This window comes from Cervus canadensis, chromosome 29 (assembly GCF_019320065.1).
Source record: "Cervus canadensis isolate Bull #8, Minnesota chromosome 29, ASM1932006v1, whole genome shotgun sequence".
NCBI lineage: Eukaryota > Metazoa > Chordata > Mammalia > Artiodactyla > Cervidae > Cervus > Cervus canadensis.
Genome location: NC_057414.1, coordinates 15,220,360 through 15,229,575, shown reverse-complemented (window position 1 = coordinate 15,229,575; position 9,216 = coordinate 15,220,360). Strand labels below are relative to the sequence as shown.

At 44.1% G+C, this 9,216-nt stretch overlaps 1 long non-coding RNA gene across 1 annotated transcript; it reads left to right on the top strand.

Annotated features, from left to right (window-relative positions):
- Positions 1-718: 718 nt before the first annotated feature.
- On the top strand, positions 719-9,184 carry LOC122431310. The gene is made up of 3 exons (XR_006266480.1): positions 719-930; positions 1,220-1,221; positions 9,128-9,184. It is a non-coding gene; the product is annotated as an uncharacterized LOC122431310 (long non-coding RNA).
- The last annotated feature ends 32 nt before the right edge of the window (positions 9,185-9,216 follow it).

Genomic DNA, 9,216 nt, shown 5'->3' with positions numbered 1-9,216 from the left:
ATCAGAAAGTAAAGAAATGATTAGCATACAGAATAGAATAGCAGCTGTAATGGCCTTAACCACTGGCTGCTGCGGGAGTTCGGAGCCCAGGGGAGGGAGGTTAGGGAAAAGTGCTCCGAGGTGATTACCGAGTGATCCCAGAGGAGAAAGAGAGGGTGACCAGATGGCTACAGAGGGGTGATTCCAGAAGGAGGTGCGAAAACCATCCCTAACGTGGGGATAGAGCCACCTAACTCAGAGATCTACTGTGAGAATGGATGAAAAATACATGGGTAAAGTGTCCAGCCCAGTCTGTAACACGTGCTGACCAAAGGCAGTTCAGGGAGCCCATTCTGTCCTCTCCACTCTGGTATTCTCTCCCCTTGTTTCTTTTTGTGGCAAAACCAACCTGGGACTTAGCAAGTCTTCCCAAGAACAGGTTGAGTTTAGAGGCTGCCAGAGATCATTCCTTCTCTGTTATGTCAAAGCTACCCATAGTTTGTTGTTGTTCGGTCGCTCAATCATGTCCAACTCTTTGCGACTCCATGGACGGCAGCACACCAGTCTTCCCTGTCCTTCACCATCTCCCAGAGTTTGCTCACGCTTATGTCCATTGAGTTGGTAACACCATCCAACCATCTCATCCTCTATCACCCCTTTCTCTTCCTGCTTTCAATCTTTCCCAGCATCAGGGTCTTTTCCAATGAGTTGGGTCTTCACATCAGGTGGCCAGAGTATTGGAGCTTCAGCTTCAGCATCAGTCCTTCCAATGAATATTTAGGATTGATTTCCTTTAGGACTGATTGGTTTGATCTCCTTGCAGTCCAAGGGACTCTCAAGAGTCTTCTCCAACACCACGATTCGAAAGCATGAATTCTATGGCACTCAGCCTTCTTTATGATCCACCTCTCATATTCATACATGACTACAGGAAAAACCATAGCTTTGACTGTATGGACCCATAGTTTATGCATCTTAATTCCAGAAGTTGCAAGGGGATTCAGCCATCTTCTTGATGGAAAATAAGGGAGTCCAGGAAGGCACAGAAAGAAGTCCAGTGGAATGGTTGGAGAGTGTTGATGCATGCCCGACTTATTCTCTGCGTGATCATTTCTATCACGGTAATTAGACTCCGTAATTAAAAATCACTAATGCTTCATGACAGCCTGCAGTTGGATTTGGGACACAAAGGAAAAGGTTGGGGGTGTGCAAGTATGGGGAGAGGACACCAAACTCAGAGATGTCATGCTGGGAGATGGTGTCATTCACTCAGGGTCATTTCCTAACAAAAAGTCTTTTGTTTATATCTGGAAATAATGAGGCAAAGGAGCAGCTTTTAAAAAGAAAAAAGACAGAAGGGGAGATAAGTAAAAAATGACAGATCACTTGGAAAGCCACAGTAATTTACCTGCCTGCGTTCCTTTCCTGGGAAGGTTTTTATCTGCCCGTACTGTTGTGAATTAGTTAGTAAAGCTGAAATCAAAAGTGGTTTCCAGCTTCTTCCACTGCTATTTGACCCCTGTGTAAACAAGAAACCACATCAAGTTTCTTCATATTCTTAGCTATGTAACAGCCCCCAAGAAACCAGGATTTCTGGTTCTAATCTATTGTGACCGTGGGGCTAACAGACCAACGATGGCAGGGAATCAAAAGTAAATTCCCAGTCCTGCCATAGAGAGTTTCTCCAGGTGGCTTAGGAGCAGGGTGCCTACTGGGTTCAGTGGGGCCTGTCCTTGGTACCCCTGACACGCGCAAAGTAGCCAGAAGGAGGGGAAGCTTGGATGAAAGCTAGTTCCATTCTCACCCTTGTCGGAAAGGGATTTTTCCTCCGGCCTCCGAAAAGCTCCGCATCCTGTGAAAGTAAATTAGGTAGAAAATTACTTTTTCACAAACTTGACTGAGGCTGTGAAAGTCGTTCTGCCTAAGTTTGAAGAGTGATTGGAACTGAAGGTTTTTTTTTTTTTTTTAAATGATTCTTTCCTCTTTCCTTTTTGAAAAACAGATTGCCCCTGGGGAAAGAATAGGAATTCAGGTAGATGGTGAGTCCTTTTCCAGTGCGTCTGATTCTGATGGGGAGTTCTTATCTTCATTTGCATGTCAATACCCAGGGCCCTCTTGGATTTTTTTAGGTATTCTGGAGTCATCTGTCCAATTTTCTATTATTTCTCAGGGCAAATGTATCACGTTTATGGATTAAGCAGCCTTTCCTACTAGTTTTGGGGGAATATAATCATCACATTTAAGCTGTTGTGTCTACAGTTATTTGTCATCTATTGCTGCATTACTGACTCAACAGACATGAATTTGAGCAAACTCTGGGAGATGGTAAAGGGCAGGGAACACTGGCGTGCTGCAGTCATGGGACTGCAAAAAGTTGGACACAACTGAGCGACTGAACAGTAACAAAAAATTGCTGGGTAACAAAGCACCCTGAAAATTACTTTAACTTTAAACAACCGAAGTTTCTTATTTTCCTCAGTTCTGTGGGCTGACCGGGCAGTTCTTCAGCCCCACATGGGGTCACTCAGCAAATGCATTCAGCTGGCAGATGGGCTGCTCAAAGGTCCACGAAGGTCCCTGTCTCTCATATCTGGGGTCAGGGCATGCTGGCAGTCAGTCGGGGTACCTCCATTCTCCCTGCGGTCTATCTCTCCACACAGGCTCATCCTCCAGGAAGACAGTCTGGACTGCCTTACAACGTGGCTACTGGCCTCCAAGAGCATGAAAGCAGAGTGCCAGACCTTTTAAAGTCTTAAGGGAAAGGCCCAGCACTGGCCCAGTGTCACTTCCACCATATTCTGTTGGTCAATGCAAGTGACATCACCAGCTCAGATTCAAGGTAAAGGGAAACTGACTTCACCTCTTGGTGGGAGAAGAATCATTGCACAATTAGGACAGGGTGGCTTCCTCAGTGGCTCAGATGGTAAAGAGTCTGCCTGCAATGCAGGAGACTCAGGTTCTATCCCTGGGTTGGGAAGATCCCTTGGAGAGGGAAATGGATGCCCACTCCAGTATTCTTTCCTGGGAAATCCCATGGACAGAGGAGCCTGGAGGACTACAGTCCATGGAGTTGCAAAGAGTCAGATATGACTAGGTGACTTTCTTTTGGAAATGTCTGCCACAGTGGTAAAATGCACCCTGAACTGATGCTTGAAAACATATTCTGGGAAGTTGAGGGTTGTCAGTATTGCTGAATGGGTGCTAGAAAACTGATGCTAGTTAATAATGATACAAAGTGAAACTGCTGCTGCTGCTGCTGCTGCTAAGTCAATTCAGTCGTGTCCGACTCTGTGCGACCCCTTAGACGGCAGCCCACCAGGCTCCCCCGTCTCTGGGATTCTCCAGGCAAGAATACTGGAGTGGGCTGCCATTTCCTTCTCCAATGCATGAAAGTGAAAAGAGAAAGTGAAGTCGCTCTGTCGTGTCCGACTCTTCGAGACCCCATGGACTGCAGCCCACCAGGCTCCTCTGCCCATGGTATTTTCCAGGCAAGAGTACTGGAGTGGGTTGCCATTGCCTTCTCCAAAAAGTGAAACTACTATTCACTAAACATCTCCTTTCATGTATACGAGGTAGGGCGTTAGATGCATTATCTCTATCTTCTAGAAAACAACTTAATTGAGTGGTACTGTTATATCCATCTTACATATTAGAAAACTGGGGCTTAGAGACTCTGTAGATGGGGGCTCCTTGCAGCAAGCCATGGAGATGCTAGATGGGGCCGCTGCCTCTGTGTGCCATTCCCCTCCTCTCCTGATCCGGGAGGGCCCCCCTCGGCTCTTTGCCAGCCTGGGCCACACCAGTCAGACACCCTGACTCCTCTCCTTGTCTGAAGGTGTGTGATGATGAGATTCTATCCACATGTGCTTTCTGCTCAGTGACAAAAGGTGCTGAAGAGTTTTTAGGTAAGCCTGTTCCATCAAACATGTTATTCCTTTAAGTTGTCAGCCTTCAATCACCTAGCTAAGGTTTTTTTTTCCGTAAAAAGGCACTTAGAAGAGTCAAGAGAGTTTTGAAGCATTTAGAAAGTACTTGCTCTATAACTATGAAGACTTATTATGAAGCTATCTTAACCTGAAAATGTAGTATTCATGCCAAAATAGACAGAGAGGGCAGAGCAAAGAGCTGATGCTCAGCCCTACCCACACACAGAATCACATGTAGAAGAATGGTTATAGCCACAGGGTAGAGTATGAGTGAAAGAAGAAATGGACCCTTCAAAGGATGGGTCCTCTAGATAACCAGCCTTTTGAATGGAGAGGTACAAAATTAGATCCCTACTTCACAACATGCACAAAAATAAATTCCAAGTGGATAAAAGCTCTATTTGTAAACAGGTGGAAAAAAAGATGTGACTGTTTCCAGAACATTAAGTGTAGAAAAAGATGCCTTAAAAAAGACACAAAAGTGCAAACCGTACTGAAGAAAATGGTTAATTCAAATGACATTGAAGTGTAGAATGTCTGTGAACCTGAAGATGTATATACAGTATAACCCTGCTATTTGAGTTACTGGTAGATCTAGAGAAACTCACGTAGGCATGAAGGGGAATAGAAGGCTGTTCATCGAAACAGCGTGATGTAAAAAATTAGATAGAGTCTAATTGCTCCTCAGCAGGGAAGCGGCAAAATAAATTGTGGTTTATTCATATAATGTAATCATATTAGCAGTTAAAATGAATCAACTAGATTTATATTTAGCAACATAGATAAATCTCAAAATCATAGTGAATGAAGAAAGCAAGTGCAAAAAAATATGTATGGAGGACTTCCCTGGTGATCCAGTGGTTAAGAATCCACCTGCCAATGCAAGAGACGTGGGTTCTATCCCTGGTCTGGGAAGATTTCACATGCCGCAGGACAACCAAGCCTGTGAGCTGCAGCCCCTGAACCTGTGTGCGGCAGCTACTGAAGCCTGTGCATGCTAGAGCCTGTGCTCTGCGGTAAGAGAAGCTACTTCTCATTGAGAAGAGATAGCCCTCACACTGCAGCTAGAGAGTGGCCTCTGCTTGCCGCAGCTAGAGAAAGTCCACACATAGTAAAAATAAATAAATAATAATTTAATATATACAATGGAATTATTGCTTTTATGAAAAATTTTAAACATAGGAAATTATATTGAACTTTAAAAAATATAGCTACCTACGTATATTGTTTTTGTTGTTGTTTAGTTGCTAAGTCTTGTCCAACTCTTTTGCATCCACTGGAACAGTAGCCCAATGTAGATAAACATAAAATATGCCCAGGAGGATACAGACCAACTTCAAAACAATGGAAATGAGGAAGGAAAATAGAATTGTACATAAGGGTCTTCAAATGTTTCTTTATGATTTGTATCATAGCTGTAATCATATTTAGGGGGCTAAATATGGTGAAGTATTAATGTGTGAAGTATTAATGTGCATTAAATCTAAATAAGCATAACATGTGCTTTTATTAAATTACTATATTTTTCTTATGTTTTAAAAAGTTAATGTTTTTAGAGCCCCTAAAGAATGATAGCAAGGGGACTTCCCTGGTGGTCCACTGGCTAAGACTCCAAGTTCTCAATGAAGGTGCCCTGGGTTTCATCTCTGGTCAGGGAACTAGATCCCATATGCCACAACTAAAACCAACTGCAGCCAAATAAAGAAATAAATAAATATTAAAAAAGAGGCTGTGAGGTCCAGGTCAGTGTGAGAGAGAATTTGGAGGATGTAGATTGTCTGGGACGCTTGTGAAGGGCCTGCTGGCCCGTCAGCCTTCCGTCCCAGGGGCACGTCCGTCAGACTCAGCCCTGGTCCAGCCAGAGCTCCAGCCTGTTTCCTCTGCTGCTTTCCTCTGACCCACTCTCCAAGCTGCCTTTGGAGACACCCTCTGCAAGTGGAAAACAAGTTAAGCCTTTGCTTATTTTTACTCATCAATTCCAGCTACCCAAGTTCATTCCTAGTCTCCTTTTTGTCTTTAGATTTTGAAAACCAGAGATAAATAATGATGATGCTATTGGAGAAGGAGAGGAAGTCCAGAAGGTCTTATTTCTTGAAAAATCTTTATGTTTTTCAAAGTTGTGTCATTATTTCAGTGACTTTTCACATCAAGCCCATAGACAGAGCAGGTATTTTTATTCCCTTGTTACTATTAAAGACATGGAGTCTTGAGAGTTTTAAAATGGGGCTAGGGCATCAAAATGATTGGTGAGGTCACTGGACCTAGAACCTTTTCTGAAGCCCCAGTTTAAGACTGTTTGCAATATAATGAGTTGAGTGTGGTATGTGGTATTATAATACCATAGGTCTCCAAGGGAGCAATTACTATCATCACAGTAGTAGGCTGAATTGTGTCCCCTTGAGAGATATGTCCTAACCGCCAGTACTGTGACCTTATTTGAAAATAGGATCTCTGCATATGTGATGAAGTTAAGATGAGGTCAAACTAGATTAGGGTAAGCCCTAAATTCAATGGCTGGTATCCTTACAGGAAGAGGAGAAGGGACACAGACATGCATAGGAAAGAAGGGCGTGTGAAGACAGAAGCAGAAATTGGCGTGATACAGCTCTAGCCCAGGAACATCAGGATTGCCAGAGCAGCCAGAAGCTGGAAGAGAGGCCTGGGGGATTGTGTCTCCTTCAGAGCCTCTAGGAGAGTCAATGAGAATCAATCAGCCCCATTGACACCCTGATTTTCTGGCTTCTTGAACCGTGAGAGAATAAATTTATGTAGGTTTAATCCACTCGGTTTGTGATAATTTGCTCTGGCTGCCCTAGGAAGTAAACCCAACCTAAGGTTTGGGGTGATTCCAGTGGAGGTGATGTCTCAACTGAGAACTGAAGAGCTAGTGTAGAGATGGTGTCAGGAACACACTCAGCCACAAATAAGAACAATCCCATCCAAAGTGGCTCAAACAAATAAGGCTCCTTTGTTTCCACATGACAAGAGGTTCAGAGACAAGCAGTCCAGGGCTTGTGTAATTGCCCACGCTATACGGGACCCAGGCCCTTCCTATATTTCCATCCTACCATCTCTAACTTGTTGGCATCTTTTGTCCTCATGCTTATTGCTTCATGGTTGAAGTTGGCTCCTGAGCCCCTCAGCTACATATTCGCATTCTAGACAGAAAGAGGAGGGAGAAAAAAGGAAGAGCCTTTTCCAAAAATCACCAGCAGACTTCTTAGATTTTCATGGTCAGAACTGGCTGACATTTCATATGACTTCCCTAGCTACAAGGAAGGAACACAGATCTTTATATTTTTTGCTTTCCAGCCTCTAAAATAGAATGTAATAGAAGGACACACCTGAGAAGTTGATAATTGGTGCTGAGTAAACAGTTCTACAATGCCTCTAAAATACCACTGTTTCAGGTCAAATTTTAAGACTGGCAGCATGCATTGAGAAAATCAAAATAATAGTTTAAACACATAAGAGTCTGGATGTAGGCAATCAAACGCTGGTAGAATCATCACAAGAAAAGATTCCTTTTATCTCTTTTCCTTTATTCTTAGTGTTAGTATCTATCCTCATTGTCAACTCATAAATTATAATGGCTGCTAAAGTTCCAGCCATCACAGTTTCATTCCAGAAAGCAGGAAGGATAGCAAAATAGCATACTCCAGATAATTGTCCTTCTTATGAGGCATCCTCCAACCAGTGTCTCCCATTATGTCTCACTGACCAGTATTAGAGAGAAGAGAAGGTGAAAAAATATTGCTTTTATTGAATAAAAACAAGGCTGTCTCAGTAAGGAAGAAGATATATATTGGGTAGGCAATAAGCAGCTTCTGCCTCATAGGGCAAGTAAGTTTCATCTCAAGTTGCAATTTTATCTTATTTGTAGTGATTTCCTAGAGCACTGTGTTAAAAAAGATTCTGAGGCAATGATCTGGGCTTAGTGTGTAGAATGCAATGGCTGATTATGGGTCTTGATCCTGGTCATGAGAGCAACGGGTAATGATCTGTATGTGTGCGTCTTGAATTGGCTATTCCTGTTTATGTTAGCCAATGAATAAGGGAGTTTAAGAAAAACAAACCAACAAACGCCGGCCTGATCTCCTCCCCCTTCGCGGTGTGTCCCCTGATGCCTCACTGCCCGCTCTAGAGCAGCCGGCTATTGAATGCATTCCCCTTCCTTTGCTAAGGGCAGGAGAAGCTCATTTGCTGGTGACGGGGTGAGTGCAGGAGGATGTATTTGTTTGCTAGGGATGCCCTGACCAAGTCCCACAGACTGGATGGTTAGTAGGAGCAATTTATTTTCTCCTGGTTCTGGAGACCGGGAGTCTGCAGTGCCCACAGAGTTGGTTCCGGCTGAGAGCTGTGAAGGAAGGACCTGTCCCCCGCCTCTCTCTCTGGCTTGTGGACGGCCGTCTTCCCCCAGCATCTGTGCAGGTCTGTCCCTCCGTCTGTGCCTGTGCCCACATCTTCCTGTTCTTACAAGGACTCCAGTCGTATTGGAGGATAAGAAAATGGCAACCCACTCCAGTGTTCCTGCGTGGAGAATCCCAGGGACAGGGGAGCCTGGTGGGCTGCCGTCTATGGGGTTGCACAGAGTTGGACACGACTGAAGAGACGCAGCAGCAGCAGTCATATTGGATCAGGCCTCATCCTGGGAGCCTCATTTAAACTTAAAAAAAAATATTTAATTTTAACTGAAGGATAATTGCTTTACAGTATTGTGTTGGTTTCTGCCAAACAACAGTATGAATCAGCCATCAGTTCAGTTCAGTTCAGTTCAGTTCAGTCGCTTAGTCATGTCCGACTCTTTGCGACCCCATGAATCACAGCACGCCAGGCCGCCCTGTCCATCACCATCTCCCGGAGATTGCTCAAACCCGTGTCCATTGAGTTAGTGATGCCATCCAGCCATCTCATCCTCTGTTGTCCCCTTCTCCTCCTGCCCCCAATCCCTCCCAGCATTAGGGTCTTTTCCAATGAGTCAACTCTTCGCATGAGGTGGCCAAAGTATTGGTGTTGCAGCTTCAGCATTAGTCCTTCCAAAGAACACCCAGGACTGATCTCCTTCAGGATGGACTGGTTGGATCTCCCTGCAGTCCAAGGGACTCTGAAGAGTCTTCTCCAACACCATAGTTCAAAAGCATCAATTTTTCGGCACTCAGCTTTCTTCACAGTCCAACTCTCACATCCAATATGACCACTGGAAAAACTATAGCCTTGACTAGATGGACCTTTGTTGGCAAAGTAATGTCTCTGCTTTTTAATATGCTATCTAGGTTGGTCATAACTTTCCTTCCTTTTCCTTCCAAGGAGC